A 20380-nucleotide genomic window follows, 5' to 3' on the forward strand; every position below is an offset into this window, starting at 1 on the left:
ATGATGCAATCGCCATCACACTGCACACTGCCCTATCCCATCTGGACAAGAGGAATACCTTTGTAAGAATGCTGATCATTAACTATAGCATTCAACACCATAGTACCCCTAAGCTCATCATTAAGCTTGAGGCCCTGGGTCTGAACCCCACCCTGTGCAACTGGGTCCTGGACTTCCTGACGGGCTGCCCCCACCTCCACTTCACTGATTCTCAACACAGGGGCCCCACAAGGATGAGTGCTCAGCCCCCTCATGTACTCCCTGTTCACACATGAGTGCGAGCCACGCACACCTCCAACTCAATCATCAAGTTTGCAGATGAAACAACAGCAGTAGGCCTGATCACCAACAATGACGAAACAGCCTACAAGGAGGATGTGAGGGCCCTGGGAGTGTGAAAATAACCTCTCACCCAACGTCAACGAAACAAAGAAGCTGATCGAGGACTTCAGAAAACAGCAGAGGGAGCACCCCCCTATCCACATCGATGGGACTGCAGTGGAGAAGGTGGAAAGTGTCAAGTTCAATTGCACAATTCAGAGCATCCTGTCGGGCTGTATCACTGCCTGGTACGGAAAATGCACCGCCTGCAACCGCAGGGCTCTCCAGAGGGTGGTGCGGTGTGTCCAACCAGGACCACCCTCCAGGACCACCCTCCAGGACACCTACAGCACCCGATGTCACAGGAAGGCCAAAAAATACTCAAGGACAACAACCACCTGAGCCACTGCCTGTTCACCCCGCTATCATCCAGAAGGCGGTCAGTACAGGTGCATCAAAGCTGGGATCGAGAGACTGAAAAACAGCTTCTATCTCAAGGCCATCAGACTGTTAAACGGCCATCACTAGCACATTAGAGGCTGCTGCCCTATATACATAGACTTCAAATCACTGGCCACTTTAATAATGGAACACTAGTCACTTTAATAACCTTTACATATTTTGCATCACTCATCTCATATGTATATATGTATACTGTATTCTATCCTATTCTACTGTACCTTAGTCTATGCCGCTCTGACATTGCTCGCCCAAATATTTATATATTCTTAATTCCATTCCTTTACTTTAGATGTGTGTGTATTGCTGTGAAATTATTAGATATTACTTGTTGGATATTACAGCACTGTTAGAGTTAGAAACACAAGCAATTCGCTACACCCACAATAACATCTGCTAAACATGTGTATGTGACAATTTGACTTGACTTGACAAAAACACACCCTCACTCACTGTCACATGACAATGTACATGCCAGCTTTGTCAGTCTCTATGAGTCATTATAATGAACTTAGTGTCAACCAAAGGTTGACGTTTCTGTAGGAATCAATGTGACTTATGGACCATCATGATGTGTATCTGCAAATTGCATTTGAGATCACTATCACATCAACACGAACACGACAAAACACACTAGCCTACCTTCAAGCACCCAAGCAACTGTCCCAATGATTCAAGAGCTGTAAGGCAAAAGAAATACACATTAGATCACAAATCAATCAATCAACCTCTACTGTTTAAATGGGAATATGAAACTTGGTCTCATGACACAAGGCATACATGGAAACTTACGCGACTTCTTAATCATAATCAACCAAACACATTGTGAGTTGTACTAACACTTTGAGAATCCAATACTTGTGTCCGTTGCTTCATACAGTATAAAGGGCAAAGCATTTATTACGAGCAGATTACATTTGGCAGGCATATGTGTCTGCATTTACGCCTCCTAATTCCGCCTTGTTAAGAACTTCCCACGGCGATATTCAATCACTGCTCCGATGTGGTTTGTCTCCCATTTACTTCCCTGGGCAAAAAAGTTAATTCTACAAAGGGAGAGTGGGGTAGTTTCAGAGAGGAGTGTTGGGCACTGAGATGCTTTTATTTTAGCGACTGCTTAATTAAAATGTGGACGCCACTCAAAAGGTCAGAGATTGTGGCGTGGGTGCATTGCTACTGATTGCGTGCATATAGTGCCACTCAAGGTCTCCTACATTAATCCACGGTTCACTTGCAGTCGAAGAAACAAAATTAGTTCTTCTTCCAATAAACAGGAAATCTGTATTCTCAGTTTCCACCTTTCTGGCCAGTCGAAAGATAAAGTAGAGGTTTTATGCTGTTGCCAGCGTAATTGATTTTGGCCGGAGCGTATGATTGCAGAGTGTATGGAGGCTATAAGTGTTGTATGTGAATGGCTACTGTCAAAGTGGCGACGGTTGGAATTTAAGCTTTGTTTATATGCATACTGTACAGTCGTTAAGGAGAAATGGTCATTTGATATACAGTGGATTTGGAAAGTATTCCGGCCCTTGGATTTTTTCACATTTTATTACGTTACAGCCTTATTCTAAAAGGGATAAAAATATTTTTTTCCCTCATCAATCTACACACAAAACCCCACAATGACAAAGCAAAAACTTATTTGGGGGGGGATAATTTACATAAGTATTCAGACCCTTTACTCAGTACTTTGTTGAAGCATTTTTGGCAGTGATTACAGCCTTGAGTCTTCTTGGGTATGACACTGCAAGCTTGGAACACCTGTATTTGGAGAGTTTCTCCCATTCTTCTCTGCAGATCCTCTTAAGCTCTGTCAGGTTGGATGGGGAGCGTCGCTGCACAGCTATTTTCAGGTCTCTCCAGAGATGTTCGATCTGGTTCAAGTCTGGGCTCTGGCTGGGCCATTCAAGAAGCCACTCCCGTGTTGTAAGTCTCTAAGAGCTTTCCACCACTGGATTGTTCAGCATTTGCCCATTAATCTTTTCCAAGTTCTTCAACCTCAGTGAAATTGGTTCTGGATCATTGCTAGACAAGCATTTTCACATCTTGCCATAGATTTTCAAGTAGATTTAAGTCAAAACTGTAACTCGGTCACTCAGGAACATTCACTGTCTTCTTGGTAAGCAACTCCAGTCTAGATTTGGCCTTGTGTTTTAGATCATTGTCCTGCTGAAAGGTGAATCCATCTCCCAGTGTCTGGTGGAAAGCACACTGAACCAGGTTTTCGCCTAGGATTTTGCCTGATTGGCTCCATTCCGTTTCTTTTCTATCCAGAAAATCTCCCCAGTCCTTAACGATTACAAGAATTCCCATAACATGATGCAGCCACCACTATGTTTGAAAATATGGAAAGTGGTACTCAGTAATGTGTTTTATTTGATTTGCCCCAAACAATTTGCCCCCGTATCTTGTAGTGACTGGGTGTATTGATACACCATCCAAAGTGTAATTAATAACTTTTTTACCCATCTACCAATAGGTACCCTTCTTTGTGAGGCATTGGAAACCCTCCCTGGTCTTTGTGGTTGAATCTGTGTTTGAAATTCACTGCTCGACTGAGGGACCTTACAGATGTGTGGGGGATAGAGATGGGGTACTGTAGTTATTCAAATATCATGTTAACCACTATTGTTAAAATACAGAATGAGTCCATGCAAGGTATTATGTGACTTGTTAAGCAAATGTTTACTCCTGAACTTATTTAGGCTTGCTACAACAAAGAGGTTGAATACTTATTGACTCAAGACATTTCAGCTTTTCCTTTTTTATTAATTTGTAAAAATTCTAAAAACAATTCCAAGTTGACATTATGTGTGTAGGCCAGTGAACCCAAAATTATCTATTTAATCAATTTTAACTTCAGGTTGTAACAAGGGGTGTGAATACTTTCTGAAGGCACTGTAACAATACTGCCATATTCATATCAGCTGAACTGGTGAAATGTTTGAAGGAATTGGTGCTTGGTTTTTTTACATGGGCAAAAAATGGTTGATACTGACACATTTGTCCAGCAGGTATCCCTTTTACAAATGAGGCAATGGAAATGCCTTCTGCTGTACTTTTTTGGACCATTACAGCACAGGCACAATAGTCCCCCTAGTCAGTGAAACATTCCAGAAGATGTCACAACAAACACCAGGACAAACACCAAATTACATCAGCAAAGGAATAGTTTGGTCCTACAAAATATACATATAGGCCAGGGTCCCCCAAATTTGGCCCCGTGGGTGGTTTTATTTTGCCCCCCCAAGTTTTCTGAGCAAATTATTATTTTTTATTTAATTTTATTGTTGGACATAAAAGACAGCAAATCAGCTCCAAGTGATTTTAATTTCGGAAATCTGTTCCCAAGTATTCCCATGCATAATAGCGAGACTTGTGATCGTATCCAAATGTAAGCAAGGTTTGAAATGATTATGTTTTAGTGAAATATCTTCATGGGCTTCTTGCAGTCATTTTGCAGTCTACAAATTATTTATAATTATGTTCCGGCCCATCCACTCAAAAAGAAATCGTCCCACAGCTGAATCTAGATGATGATCAACAAGCATTTCACTATACCTGCAATAACATCTGCTAAATATGTGTATGTGACCAATACAATTTCATTTGATCCCTTCTATAGGCAATGTTTCAGTGAGTGATTGAAAACTACGCTTCATTATTGATACATATGCATACATTCATACAAATTGCTTCTTGGAAATCAGTCAAGCTGCAATGCTACTGTTTGCTTGAAAATGGTAGAAAGGCCCATTTCAAAACAACCCAACCATCTGCTCTCCCCTACTGATGATAATAGATGCTCTCTAATTTGATTGATGACTAGCTGCCGTCTGTGAAAGGTCAGTAAGCATTTGCCAGAGGAGGCACTGTGTACATACAGTAGCCCCAATTGGATTGCAGAAACATGGAGGTGATACGATAGGGGAGGGGTGGGGTGTGAAAGGAATAGACTGAATCAACAGGTTTGATAAATTCCTCTAAAACTGGCCCTATCTCTGGGACTGGTGGCGGCATGACGAGAAGGAATGTCGCTCCAGATTAATTGTAGTGATCAGCAGGCAGCGAGAGGGGTAACCGTCAGATTCTGACTCCCTCCATGATTTATAACCAATAATTCTGCATGAATGGGGCCTCCGAGGCACTATCAGGACCCTGCAGGGTGCCCGCTTTGAGACACAAATTGGGTTGAAATCCATCTGTTTCCTGTGTGCTGATATGTTATGAGAGTGTGCACGGCAGCGCACCATCTTGAATTTCAGGAGCCCCACGAAAATGAAACTGGCCACTGTGAGAGAGGTATCTTCCCCTGAAATAGACCTGTGCCAGTCTGAAATTACTCTCATCCACAGTCACAAAGGTTTCCTTTCTGCTATAGAACGGTTTTCAGTATTCACCATATGCAATGCCATTACTGAATATCATTGAGTAAAAACCCTCCAGGATCATACTACACCAACAAGTCGACTGAATGTGCTACAATATCCGTTCAAATAAAATAACACATTTTATTTCTGAATACATGGTTGACTGACTTAATTTGATGATGTGTGGCACACTGTTTAATTCAGCAGTGTCAGAAATGCGGTGCAATGCTATTTTAATTCCAGACAGATCATGGTTGAAATTATAGTCAAATGGTATTTACACCATCTCTGTCTCTGAGATTCAACACTGGCCTACAGCAATTTCCTTAAGAGTATCAATCTGAAAGGGGTACAGTAAGGATTTACAAACACATCACCACCTAAAACCCACAAGCAATCCTGAACATTCTACGATATTGACTATAGAACTCACACCAACACTGTGTAAAACTGAAAAAGAACCATACAGGATCTATTAAAGTCAGATCGGGAGCAACACGTTAAACAGAACCACAACACCAGGTTGGACTAATGTGTTAAATAAACACAATACCCATCCAGCTGCAGCTTTACGGCAGATCCTAGTTTATGTCTTTAATATCTACATATAATGAAAGTTGCACATGTAACGACCTCCTTAAAAATCCCATCTGCTGCACAACAGCATCACCAAAGGCAGAATGAGAGAGACAGAGAGAGACAGAGATTGAAACCGGTGAAGCCTAAACTAATTCCCGATTTCGAGGATCTGTAAAACCACGGACCTTGGGCTCAGGGTCAGTTTCCTTTGGTGGGCGATCACGCCATCCCTCAACCTCCTCCCCTTTACCCCTATTCTTCTCTCTCTCTCTCTCTCTCTCTCTCTCTCTCTCTCTCTCTCTCTCTCTAAGAAGAAGAAGAATTCTCTGGCCGCGCCCTCCTGACAACCACCAATCAACCCGGGTGCAATTTAAAAAGCCTCCAACAGCTGCCATTCCACCGGGCTGGCCATCAGTCCAGCTGCCAGAGAGCCAGACAGGGAATCTGCTCAAGTCAAGCAAACTTTGAAAGGCATGTTGGTTTCCCCCCTGTTGCAAATGGACTGAAGGTGAAATACTATTTTCACCCAAACAGACTAAGTCAAAGAGAATACATTTTATTTTTTAACTAGTGATACACTATGAAAAATGTCCAAGCAACTCAAATTTTTTGGGGGAGAGAGGATAAAATCCGCTCATGCCAGAAGTGAAGACAAAATTCTGAAATAGGTACAGGTATATTTGCAACCGATGTCATCCAAATGTTTTCAAAACAAGGGAAATGCTTGCTGCTCTTTTAGTGCACTCCGACAAAAGATATCTCTTGTTCACTTCCTCTTCTGGGGTTTGCCGTTTGCCTCACGCTGATTTTGCCTGCTTTGCCAGTGTGTGTGTGTGTGTGTGTGTGTGTGTGTGTGTGTGTGTGTGTTTCTGAGTTCCAGGTTGAGCTGCCTGCTGCTGTGCAGTTTGCCGTTCCATATGTCTTTGTCGAAAATATCCACGACGCAGCGTGGCTGCAAATGAGAGATTAAATCTCTCCAACTGGTATTTTCTTTCATTGAACGCAAACAAAACAGAGTGGTGGCTGACAGGGCTGCTGCATTGTGAAATGCAACAACTGGCCACCAGCACCGTTTTTCAGTACAGACCATGTTGTCTCCGATGTCCCGTCCACATGTTGTATTGTTTTCGAAAGAATAAAATGTCTGTGGACATTTTCCACCTGTCTTGAATAGCAAACCAGGACATGGATGTGAAAACAGTGCTGGTGTTACTGTTGTAGCATTTTAACAAATGGGGATACTTTACTCTAGACTATCGTTTGGTAGTTTGAGTGCATTGACAAGTGAAGTCAGTGGGGTATTTCCCTGTATGTCTGTTAATGGGGTTTGATAGACTAAGCTAGTCTTTGAGAGCTATAACAGTCTCTAGTCTCAGTATCTACAACCCTATACTTTACATGATGTCACAGTCTCTAGTCTCAGTATCTACAACCCTATACTTTACATGATGTCACAGTCTCTAGTCTCAGTATCTACAACCCTATACTTTACATGATGTCACAGTCTCTAGTCTAAGTATCTGCAACCCTATACTTTACATGATGTCTGTGTCAGGTTGAATCATGTTGTGACAAAGGTGTCATTATATATGACAGGATCGTTCATTTTTAAAAATATTTTCCCTTATTCAAATAAAGGTTGGTCTCCTTAGCATTTTATACAAATCTGACTCAATAGTTTATTATGGTCATAGTAGATGATGTCAGAACACTGACAATAGGAGGAATTTTTCTCCCCATGGAATCCATTTAGTATCATTGATTGTCAGTTTACCAAATTGCTCTACAGTCCATGCACTGGCACAGGATAAAGAAGCCAAGCTGCCTTCAGCTGCTGTTCCTGGACCTGTCACAACCATTGTGTTGTGTTCCCTCCTGCTATCCGCAGATGCTTTTACCCCCATAGTGTTGTCACCCACTGGTACAGGTCTTGGATCGGATTTGTTGATAGCCACATGGGACCATACAGACAGAGGATCCAGTTGGCTTGATGGCACGGCTTCACACCTGGGAAAATGCTTATTTTGCATAGACTGGAAGAGGAACGGTTGGGTCTATGAACATGATGGGGATTCAAGCTCCAGTGATGAACATTGCCTGGAGGGTTCTGGCATTGGGGACGGATCCCTGCAGATCCCTGCTCAGGCAGTTAATGGTTTTGAAGTAATTTGTCTAGAGTAGAATCACAGCTACTGTTGATAGAGCCTTCCCCACCTGTTGTAAAACGCTACATACTGTACTCCTCACTCTCAGAGAAAAAAGTAGCACTGCAGGTTTTACACAGTCAAATCTGACTAATAATTACATGTTTATTACAGAACTAACTTCTCATCAACGGGGCTGTAGTGGAGCAGGTTGAGAGCTTCAAGTTCCTTGGTGTCCACATCACCAACAAACTAACATGGTCCAAGCACACCAAGACAGTCGTGAAGAGGGCATGACAAAACCTATTCCCCCTCAGGAGACTGAAAAGATTTGGCATGGGTCCACAGATCCTCAAAAGGTTCTACAGCTGCACCATCGAGAGCATCTTGACTGGTTGCATCACTGCTTGGTATGGCAACTGTTTGGCCTCCGACCGCAAGGCACTACAGAGGGTAATGCGTACGGCCCAGTACATCATTGGGGACCTCTATACCAGACGGTGTCAGAGGAAGGCCCTAAAAATTGTTAAAGACTCCAGTCACCCTAGTCATAGACTGTTCTTTCTGCTACCGCAAGGCAAGTGGTACCGGAGCGCCAAGTCTAGGTCCAAGAGGCTTCTAAACAGCTTCTACCCCCAAGCCATAAGACTCCTGAACATCTAATCAAATGGCTAACCAGACTATTTGCACTGCACCCCCCCATATTTTACACCGCTGCTACTCTCTGTTGTTATCATCTATGCATAGTCACTTTTATAACCTAGATGTACATATTACCTCTATTACCTTGACTAACCGGTGCCCCCGAACATTGACTCTGTACCGGTACCCCCCTGTACATAGTCTTGCTATTGTTGTTTTACTGCTGCTCCTTAATTACTTGCTACTTTTATTTCAAATTCTTATTCGTATTTTGTAAAAAAAAATTTAACTGCATTGTTTGTTAGGGGCTCGTAAGTAAGCATTTCACTGTAAGGTCTACAGCTGTTGTATTCAGCGCATGTGACTAATACAATTTGATTGATTTAATACAGTAATGTGAGATCTGTCTGTAAAATACACAGCGAACATTCCATTCCAGAAAAACAATGGATATACAGCATTTTTTGTCAAAACCCTTTTTTTTAGGGGGTGGATCAGCTTTAATATTGCAAATAGATTGTGGCTTCTATCAATGCAATTTTTTGCATAATTTCCAATCCCCCATATATTAGTTTTATACATACATACATAATATCATATATATATATATATATATATATATATATATATATATATATATACTGCTCAAAAAAATAAAGGGAACACTTAAACAACACATCCTAGATCTGAATGAAAGAAATAATCGTATTAAATACTTTTTTCTTTACGTAGTTGAATGTGCTGACAACAAAATCACATAAAAATAATCAATGGAAATCCAATTTATCAACCCAGGTCTGGATTTGGAGTCACACTCAAAATTAAAGTGGAAAACCACACTACAGGCTGAACCAACTTTGATGTAATGTCCTTAAAACAAGTCAAAATGAGGCTCAGTAGTGTGTGTGGCCTCCACGTGCCTGTATGACCTCCCTACAATGCCTGGGCATGCTCCTGATGAGGTGGCGGATGGTCTCCTGAGGGAGACCTGGACTAAAGCATCCGCCAACTCCTGGACAGTCTGTGGTGCAACGTGGCGTTGGTGGATGGAGCGAGACATGATGTCCCAGATGTGCTCAATTGGATTCAGGTCTGGGGAACGGGCGGGCCAGTCCATAGCATCAATGCCTTCCTCTTGCAGGAACTGCTGACACACTCCAGCCACATGAGGTCTAGCATTGTCTTGCATTAGGAGGAACCCAGGGCCAACCGCACCAGCATATGGTCTCACAAGAGGTCTGAGGATCTCATCTCGGTACCTAATGGCAGTCAGGCTACCTCTGGTGAGCACATGGAGGGCTGTGCGGCCCCCCAAAGAAATGCCACCTCACACCATGACTGACCCACCGCCAAACCAGTCATGCTGGAGGATGTTGCAGGCAGCAGAACGTTCTCCACGGCGTCTCCAGACTCTGTCACATCTGTCACGTGCTCAGTGTGAACCTGCTTTCATCTGTGAAGAGCATTTGTTCTCTGGCAAATGCCAAACGTCCTGCACGGTGTTGGGCTGTAAGCACAACCCCCACCTGTGGACGTCGGGCCCTCATACCACCTTGTTTTTTCCTTCTAATAAAAAACTGATGAGCAATATAACCGCTGCATATTGGTCCGATGATTTCTCCTCTTCAGACGACGAAGTTTGTGACAATATAGGGTTCATAAATGTAGCATAACCGTGTGACATAACCCACAATGTCAAATATGACAAAAACATGTGCTTTATAAAATGTGGCATAAGCACCGCTTAATAAAGGTTTTATGAATCATATTAAATTGAGTCTTCACAAAGCATTTATAACCTTGTCATGCATCTTAGTAGAGCATTGCAATGCCAGGATAGTGCGTTCGATTGTCAGGACCACCCATACATACACATTTATGCACGCGTGACTGTAAGTCGCTTTGAATAAAAGCATCTGCTAAATTGTATATATTATATTATATTACTTTAAAACATTTCTAAGATGGCCCAACCTCTTTCCCCCGAGTGCATAGCCAATATTGGACGTGACCTCAACTTTCCCCAAAATGCTGTGCTGCAGGATGACACGCAGTCTAAAGTGCAGTCATGCACAGCAAAAAACGTTGGTCGGGCTTTATACATTTTTTGCCTAATTCTTTTTTTTTTCTCACCAAATTCCGTTTTCATGGCTTTGTTTTTCCAGGTTTTCGATTTCTCTCACTTTTTTCTGGGTTCCACCAGTTTTTCAAAAATTAGATTAGATTAGATTAGACAAAATTTGATTTTCTGTGTCCACAACAATACTTAAACCACATCAGGGGACGACTTTTGAGTTCTGGGAAAAAACCTAGTGTATTGCCCTAAAATTCAATGTTGTTTGCTTAGCAGTGTTTCGGTAGGGCAGTAAGCACATATTTGATGAGTTCATAAATCAAATTCCCACAAACAAGTAAGTTAACCTTTATTTATTGTTATTTAAATTACTTTCTAGTAATTAAGTGTTGAGTTAGATTACATAGCTACCTCAATCGCTATTTCAAATCATTTCAGTGACTTCACAGCAATTGCTGGCTAGCTAGCTAACTAGCTAGCTAACGAAATGTAGCTAGCTAGCAGGCTAAGCTAAATGAGAATCCCCCTTAGATACAGCCACATCTCATAGTCACGTCATGAGATTTGTAAATTAAAGAGAGTGTTTGCCATGACATAGACAGACCAGGTGAATCCAGGTGAAAGCTATGATCCCTTATTGATGTCACTTGGTAAATCGGTGAAGATAAATGGGAGGATACAGGTTAAAGAAAGATTTTAAGCCTTGAAATAACTGAGATATGGGATTGTGTGTGTGTGCCATTCAGAGGGTGAAGGGGCAAGACAAAATATTGAAGTGCCTTTGAACGGGGTATGGTAGGTATGAGTGTGTCAAGAACTGCAATGCTGCTGTGTTTTTCATGCTCAACATTTTGTGTGTATAAAGAATGGTCCACCACCTAAAGGACATCCAGCCAACTTGACACAACTGTGGGATGCATTGGAGTCAACATGGGCCAGCATTCCTATGGAACGCTTTCCACACATCGTACAGTAGTCCATGCCATGACTAATTGAGGCTGTTCTGTGGGCAAAATGGGGTAGCAATTTATAGGAAGATGTTGCTAATGTTTTGTACACTCAGTGTAATAATACATATCGAATGGAGTTTCCCATCTCCCCATTTACAGTATTTCTGGCTCAGCACAGAAATACCCTTATCAGATGGTGTGTTAAAGGCATTTCCTAACAGACCTGCCAACTTGATTATTATTTTTTAACATTTATTTAACCTTTATTTAACTAGGCAAGTCAGTTAAGAACAAATTCTTATGCTCCCCATATTGGCTTGAGAACTTCCTTTCACTTCCTTTCAGGAGAATACTGTGAGGAGCCCCACCAGACTCTCTTTTACCGGTAGGGGAAACAGAAGACAAGTAATGCGTCTCTGCCTAGAACATATCTGTAAATGGATGGAATGACCTTCCTCTGCCCCACTGTAATAGCAAAGCATCATTAGCTCAGAGCGGCTTCCCCAGCCATATGTTTTAATAATGACTTTTTAGCCCATTCAAGGCCACATATTTACTGTAGTCTGCCTGAAACCACTCGGAATACTTACATCAACATTTGGACATAGAAAAGGGCCCGAAGTGGGCTCCCGAAAGGCTACGGAATGCAGGAGAAATTCCATTCCCTGGTCGGTTCATCACCTTTTTTTCTGGTTACCTTACCTCAAACGATCAGTGGGTCCAGAGCGGCTATTGATTATGGTGGAAGGTAAAAAACGCTAAAGCTTATCATGACTGCAGTTCTGGGTCAGGGCTCGGCTGCAGTCTGGCAACAGTCTCTCTGCCTTGTGAGTGACACATTATTTCCACAGTACCTCCCCACACCACCCCATCAGCCCCAACCCATCTCCCTCCACCAGTCTATTTTCTGCCTGGCTAAGCTTATGAAACTGCATATATGCTGTCTGATTCCTGCCATCAGCCATTCCCACGAAAGGCCAAAACAATGAAAACACATGAGAGTATTAGATGTTGGGATTGTGGTGGAAAGACACCATCCACTACATTTCACACATAAAAAACAAAACAATGTACGGTCTGTTAAGATCATAGTGTATGCGTATTAAACTAGCTGAGATGTCTTTGTAATAAAACTAGGTTATTTTGACACCGTCTTGTGATGTTTTTATTACACAAATAGTGAAATATGGTTGCATCAGAACTATATTCAAAACACCATGCAGTCAAGAGGTTATACATTTTTCAATTAAAGTAATTTCAAAGTTACACATGCAGCATAAACCAAAAGAACGTGTCCATTGTGGACATTTCATTAGCTGGCAAATTACCTCTATGCCTCCTTCAATTTAGAGTTTTAGCCATTTTGAATTTCAGTCTTCCTCCTGCATAAAAATGACTGCATAAGAAACAAAAGCTAATAAAAATGCAGCATGGAAATAAGCAAGTGGTGTAACGTGGCAACAAATCAGAACTAACAAGCCAAATCTTCTCTCCTTTCAAACCAGGAAGGAATCACTTCACCTCAGGCCATGCTGCATTTCGACCTTATTACAGTCGACGTATTGTAAATAGAATAATACACATATTCATTTGGCCCGGACAACACATCTCTATGTATTATGTTTATTTGTTTCGCTTCAGTATTTATTTTTATTTTTTATTTAACCTTTATTTAACTAGGCAAGTCGGTTAAGAACACATTCTTATTTACAATGACGGCCTACCAAAAGGCAAAAAGCTTCCTGCGGGGACGGGGGCTGGGAATAAAAATAAAAAATAAAATAAAAATATAGTATGCTCTGGAGTTACATTTATCTTTTACCTCAGACCGTCTTCGTGGTCGGGCTGCTTGGAGGAGGATGCCAAGAGACCCAATCTTATTATAGCTTCCAAACTACATGCTGGAAATGTTTTCTGAGGACTATTTCTGTCTTTAATAAAGCCCTTTTGTGGTGATAAATTCATTCTGATTGGCTGGGCCTGGCTCCCCGGTGGGTGGGCCTATGCCCTCCCAGGAACACCCTTGGCTGTGCCCCTGCCCAGTCATGTGAAATCCATAGATTAGGGCCTAATTCTTTTATTTCAATAGACTGATTTCCTTATATGAACTGTATCTCAGAAAACTATTTGAAATTGTTGCATTTTGCATTTATATTTTTGTTCAGTATAAATAGTGCTGTCTGACCATACCGTCTGCACATACTCCTAAGAGTGCTACACAACTTTCACTGTGGAATTAATAGTACAAGAACTGTACTTTCAAATTTATATCAAAGTTTGGTCAGTATGGTGTTGGTTGGAAAGGTAATGCAATTGTTAATTTTCTCCTCATGAGAGAGCTAGATCTATGGTATGTTATCAGTCTGATAGATTATTATGGGCCTTGACAGAATTTCAAGTATCATCATGCCAAGTTATAAATTGGGCAAAATTTGGCCTAATGACTTGTTTCAAATATATTGTTATTTCAGGACAAACTGTACATAAACATTTAGCTGATTCTTGAATGGCTCATAGTCTTTATATTGTAAGCATATCAGTGTGTACAGGTCCATGTGTTTGTACTTTATGCAAGTCCGAATGCATCTAAGTTTAAGAGTCATTCTAAATGTTCAATACAACAACTGGCTGGTGCTTATTCAACTCCAGTCTTATTTGTTCTACCATGTACAGGAATCTCCAACCAGTGTTCCACAAAACGTATTTAAGCCCTTTGAATCACAAATATCCCAAAGCAAATCAGCAATTAGAGCCTAAGCTGGCTTGTAAAATCAATTAGGAATAGCGTTGGTGCCACAGGTAATAACTCTGTCTGACTCTTCCCTACTTGGACTCACTTCACTGATTGAAGCTAATATGGCAGAGTCTATAATCTGGTGGAGTCATTCATCCAATTTATGTAAAATCTGAAATCTCCGATCTCAGGGGAAGGAGGGGATACGGAAACAACCCCAATGTCACACTTGGAACGGTAATGGAGACTCTCGTTAAGCTAGTCCAAGGATGGGGTCACTCAGAATAGAGTTTCAATTGACTGCTTCTAAATATGCTCTCCGTAAGGTTTCATTATGTGAGGGATTCCCTTGGAGTGTGGAGGAAGAAGGCACAGCGTCGCTTTAACCTCAGTAGGCCGAAAATAATTTGGCTTGGCCCCTAAGACCCTGACAAACTTATACAGATGCACCATTGAGAGCATCCTGTCGGGCTGTATCACCGCCTGGTAGACAACTGCACCATCCACAACCACAGGGCTCTCCAAACAGTGGTGCGGTCAGTCCAACGCATCACTGGGGGCACACTGCCTGACCTCAAGGACATCTACAGCACCCGGTTTCACAAGAAGGCCAATTAAATCATCAAGGACCTCAGCCACTCGAGCCACGGCCTGTTCACCCCGCTACCATTTAGAAGGTAGAGACAGTACAGGTACATCAAAGTCGGGACCGAGAGACTGAAAAACAGCTTCTTTCTCCAGGCCATCAGACTTCAAACAGTCACCCCTATCTGGTCTCTGCCCAGGTTTTTCCAGAAATCCTTGTTGAACGATACGAGATTTTCTGCTTATTTCCTTCCGAACCTGGGAATTTTCAGAAAGTTACCGGAACCCTGGTTTTCATTGTATTTCCCATCTATCTGAGAACAGAGCAAAACAACAGATGCTGCTAGGTGAGGGTGGGGAGATCAGTGAGGGAAATCCAGGGCAACATCTGTACCGTGAAAGGCGGCATGTACTTATTCATCAATATCTTTCTGTGGCACGGGGCCTCGCCAGCAGATTCTCCCCGGGTGTGTCTAATAGGTTTGGACAATACTACATGTCCAAGCTTAGCTAAAGTTATGCAAACAGACAGTCTGCTTGCGTTGCGTTACATGACTAATTGAACAGTTGGTGCGAGTTGCTTTGCCATTGAAAATTATTGATTTCTACATTGTTTGGGAGAAAGTGTTTATAGTTTGTTTTATTACTTTATTCAGCTATATTGAATTAAACATCCACTAGTTATGTCATAAATGAAGACAAAATTGCCAGTATGGACACAACCTCTAACCCTTTTGTAAGTTCTACAACCCTGCTGATCATTTTACTAGGGTTATGGTCTCCTCATGTATCCACTTACAAGTTATCTAAGATTAGCAATGTTTGTGCCTTGAGCTAGTTTTGTGTACATTTCTGTACATTGCCATTGAATGTGGGTGAAAGCAGCTGGCACGTAATGCTTTTTATAGAGCTGTTTTGGGTCGACTCCTCGATGGCAAAACAGTTCAGTGCCCGACACCGGCCTCTTTTTTACTCTCTCTCTTTCTCTCTCCAAGGTCAGAAGGTCTCTGTTGGCTCATGGCTCATTCAGCCAGGAGCAGTAATTATACTGTGTGTTCATGGATCATCATGGATCATCCAGAGGTACACTCCAGCTTCAGGTGCCCTTTACTCACCTTGCATCACATACATTTTACACCAATTTGACAATTTAGAAGGCTGCAGTTGGGCTATGGGGGAGTTGTACGTTTGTTAATATGTAAATATGGGAAATACCGAGAAAATTTCACCTTGCCAGCGTGGATTGTGAGACTAGCTCAGGAATGACAAACGAGGGCATGGTCCTTTGGGGTAGTGGTCAGCCTCTGGTGGCTGTTTTCTCAAAGCTCTGTGGTACTGATCACGAATGTTAAAATGGGAGAATGGAAATAGCAGTGGCAAGAGGCTACCAGCACAATGCCAATACAAAATGTACAATAGGAGACAGGACAAAAAACAAAGAAGAATGGAATTTTCTGGAACATGCACTCTCAATAGAAATACATTCTAATTAGTTCTGAGAATGTATATAATAATAATAATTAGGTGGGTGCTTACATTTGTCCTATTTCACACATATGCAAGTGCAAATTAATTTTTTTGCATATCCCACTCCCCCTGAGACACCCTCGGAGAGTGGGGTCAGAGCCAGGAATCAGCCATTATTGATGGCGACCCTGATGCAATTAGGTTTAAGTGCCTTGCTCAAGGGCACATCAGCAGATTTTTCACCTAGTCTAAGATTTTTCACCTAGTCTGCACAGGGATTTGAAACAGCGACCTTTCGGTTATTGGCTCAATGCTCCTAACCGCTAGGCTACCTGCATTTTGAGGTATTATCAATCATTATTATTCATGCAAGGTGAATGTGTGTGTGTGTGTGTGTGTGTGTGTGTGTGTGTGTGTGTGTGTGTGTGTGTGTGTGTGTGTGTGTGTGTGTGTGTGTGTGTGTGTGTGTGTGTGTGTGTGTGCGCTGTGGTGGAATAGGTTCATACTGAGATCAGTGGAGGACCTAAGGTTCAGTGAGTACTGCTGCAAATTGTCACTGCTGCACATTACAGGAGATACAGCCCTCATTCTTCACTGGGCCAGATTGAGTTGAACATGCAAATGTGCCCAGTCAAACAAAACTATTTCAACCTCAATAGGAAACTCCAGAACTATGGAACAGACATAACTTTTTATTCTCCTGAAAATAAAGTAACAAATGTAAAGTTTGTACTCAGATTGGGAAACCCTGGCCTAGCCCACAAAGATGTGACAAAGCTTTATCTTTTCTGGGTGGCTGGGGAAAACGCTAGTGGTTTGAGACAAATGTGTCAATATCAGGGCAAATGACAGTTTCCCTCAGGAGTTCCTCATTGTCAGATCTGACAAAATCATACAGTGTATTGTACTGTGTTTGTCATGAGCTTTTAGAGTATCAGGCAGACCAACACAAATCCCATACAAAAGGAAGCAAATGTTACAGGAATATAATGTTGTTATACGGGTCCGGTACTGTATTTTCTGAAAGCACACACCAATTGCATGTTACATAGAACAACAATGGCGAGCAGTGGCTATAAGAAAAGTGGGCTACATAAATTCAGTGTGACAGGCAATACAAAGGCACTCATCATTCCCATTGTGTTGTTTTCTGGGTCCCATATTGATGTTAGTCTACTGTCTACTAAGATTACTATTGGCATGGATTGTGTTTTGAGGACAAAATGGCACAGGATGAGTTTTAACCACAGTAGAGGTGCTGGTCTTGTTTATGGAATACGAATAGCAGATAGCGAAGCTACAATGTTAGATGACTTTCAAATCTCATTTACCAGATAAGGAGACCACTAATGCACCTAAATATCAGCAGTGTGACTGGAACTCACAGGACAATTCGCTCAGCAAAAAGCTTATTTGGCCACACAGACACAGGGGGAAATGCTAGAATCAATCAATCAAATCAAACCGAACTTCAATGGTCGCATACACAGATTTGCAAGTGTTATGGCAGGTGCAGCGAAATGCTTGTGTTACTAGCTCCAACAATGCATTAAAATGTCTCCCAAAAACAATACGAATAAACAACTAATCAAAAAAATCGAAACAACAAATCAAGAAATAACAATCCAAGTCTACATTAGAGTGAGTATGTGTTAGAAAATAGACACGTGGTGTGGATAGACAGTATATCATTTGGAAAATAAAATGAAATGTACAGTTGTAGGTATATTAAGATGAGCTGAAATAAATAAATAAATATATATATATTGACTCCGCCAGGACAGCGGAGTCAAACACCACCTTCCGGACACACCTGAAACCCCACCTCTTTAAGGAATACCTGGGATAGGATTAAGTAATCCTTCTAACCCTCCACCCCCTACCCTCCCTCCCAAAAAAGATATAGATGTACTATTGTGAAGTGGTTGTTCCACTGGATATCATAAGGTGAATGCACCAATTTGTAAGTCGCTCTGGATAAGAGCGTCTGCTAAATGACGTAAATGTAAATGTAATATATATATACAGTTGAAGTCTGAAGTTTACATACACCTCAGTTTTTCACAATTCCTGACATTTAATCCAAGTAAAAATTCCCTGTTTTAGGTCAGTTAGGATCACCACTTTATTTTAAGAGTGTGAAATGTCAGAATAATAGTAGAGAGAATGATTTATTTCAGCTTTTATTTCTTTCATCACGTTCCCAGTGGGTCAGAAGTTTACATACACGCAATAGGTATTTGGTAGCATTGCCTTTAAATTGTTTAACTTGGGTCAAACGTTTTGGGTAGCCTTCCACAAGCTTCCCACAATAAGTTGGGTGAATTTCGGTCCATTCCTCCTGGCAGAGTTGGTGTAACTGAGTCAGGTTTGTAGGCCTCCTTGCTTGCACACGCCTTTCCAGTTATGCCCACAAATTTTCTATGGGATTGAGGTCAGGGCTTTGTGATGGCCACTCCAATACCTTGACTTTGTTGTCCTTAAGCCATTTTGCCACAACTTTGGATGTATGCTTGGGGTCATTGTCCATTTGGAAGACCTATTTGCGACCGAGCTCTAACTTCCTGACTGATGTCGTGAGATGTTGCTTCAATATATCCACATAATTTTCCTCCCTCATGATGCCATCTATTTTGTGAAGTGCACTAGTCCCTCCTGCAGCAAAGCACCCCCACAACATGATGCTGCCACCCCCATGCTTCACGGTTGGGATGGTGTTCTTCGGCTTGCAAGCATACACCTTCCTCCAAACATAACGATGGTCATTATGGCCAAACAGTTATATTGTTGTTTCGTCAGACCAGAGGACATTTCTCCAAAAAGTACAATCTTTGTCCCCATGTGCAGTTGCAAACCATAGTCTGGCTTTTTTATGGTGGTTTTGGAGCAGTGGCTTCTTCCTTGCTGAGCTGCCTTTCAGATTATGTCGATATAAGACTTGTTTTACTGTGGATATAGATACTTTTGTATCTGTTTCCTCCAGCATCTTCACAAGGTCCTTTGCTGTTGTTCTGGGATTGATTTGCACTTTTTGCACCAAAATACATTAATATTTAGGAGACAGAACGTCAGAACGTCTCCTTCCTGAGCGGTATGACGGCTGCATGTTCCCATGGTGTTTATACTTGCGTACTATTGTTTGTACAGATGAACGTGGTACCTTCAGGCATTTAGAATTTGCTCCCAAGGATGAACCAGACTTGAAAAGGTCTAAAAAAATATATAATCTGAGGTCTTGGCTGATTTCTTTTGATTTTTCCATGATGTCAAGCAAAGAGGCACTGAGTTTGAAGGTAGGCTTTAAATACATCCACAGGTACAACTGCAATTGACTCAAATGATGTCAATTAGCATATCAGAAGCTTCTAAAGCCATGACATCATTTTCTGGAATTTTCTAAGCTGTTTATAGGCACAGTCAACTTAGTGTATGTAAACTTCTGACCCACTGGAATTGTGATACAGTGAAATAATCTGTCTGTAAACAATTGTTAGAAAAATGACTTGTGTCATGCACAAAGTAGATGTCCTAACCGACATGCCAAAACTATAGTTTGTTAACAAGAAATATGTGGAGTGGTTGAAAAACGAGTTTTAATGACTCCAACTTAAGTGTATGTAAACTTCCGACTTCAATTGTATATATATGGAGAGTGATGGAATGCTGCATTAGATGACCTGGCCTCCAGAATTACCCGACCTCAACACTGGGTGAGTTGGACCACAGAGTGAAGTAAAAAGAGCCAACAAGTTGTCAGGATATGTGGGAACTCCTTCAAGACTGTTGGAAAAGCATTCCAGGTGAAGCTGGTTAAGAGAATGCCAAGAGTGTGCAAAGCTGTCATCAAGGGTCAAAGGGTGGCTACTTTGAAGAATCTCAAATATAAAATATATTTAGATTTGTTTAACACTTTTTTGCTTTGTGTTATTTCATAGTTTTGATGTCTTCACTATTATTCTACATTGTAGAAAATTGTAAAAAATAAAGAAAAACCCTGGAATGAGTAGGTGTGTCTAAACTTTTGACTGGTACTGTATATACTAGGGATGCACGAT

The 20380-nt window shown here is 41.5% G+C and overlaps 1 protein-coding gene across 26 annotated transcripts in view; it reads right to left on the minus strand.

Moving 5' to 3' along the window:
- The window catches only part of LOC115198257 (receptor-type tyrosine-protein phosphatase delta), a 641938-nt gene that overhangs the window by 292379 nt on the left and 329179 nt on the right, over positions 1-20380 (minus strand). For all 26 annotated transcript variants that reach the window (XM_029760069.1, XM_029760096.1, XM_029760088.1 and 23 more), the window contains one exon: positions 1423-1460. The gene's annotated coding sequence lies outside the window, so the exon portion shown is untranslated. The remainder of the gene's footprint in view (positions 1-1422; positions 1461-20380) is intronic.

The sequence above is a fragment of the Salmo trutta genome, chromosome 8, assembly GCF_901001165.1.
Source record: "Salmo trutta chromosome 8, fSalTru1.1, whole genome shotgun sequence".
In the NCBI taxonomy this organism is placed as follows: Eukaryota; Metazoa; Chordata; class Actinopteri; order Salmoniformes; family Salmonidae; genus Salmo; species Salmo trutta.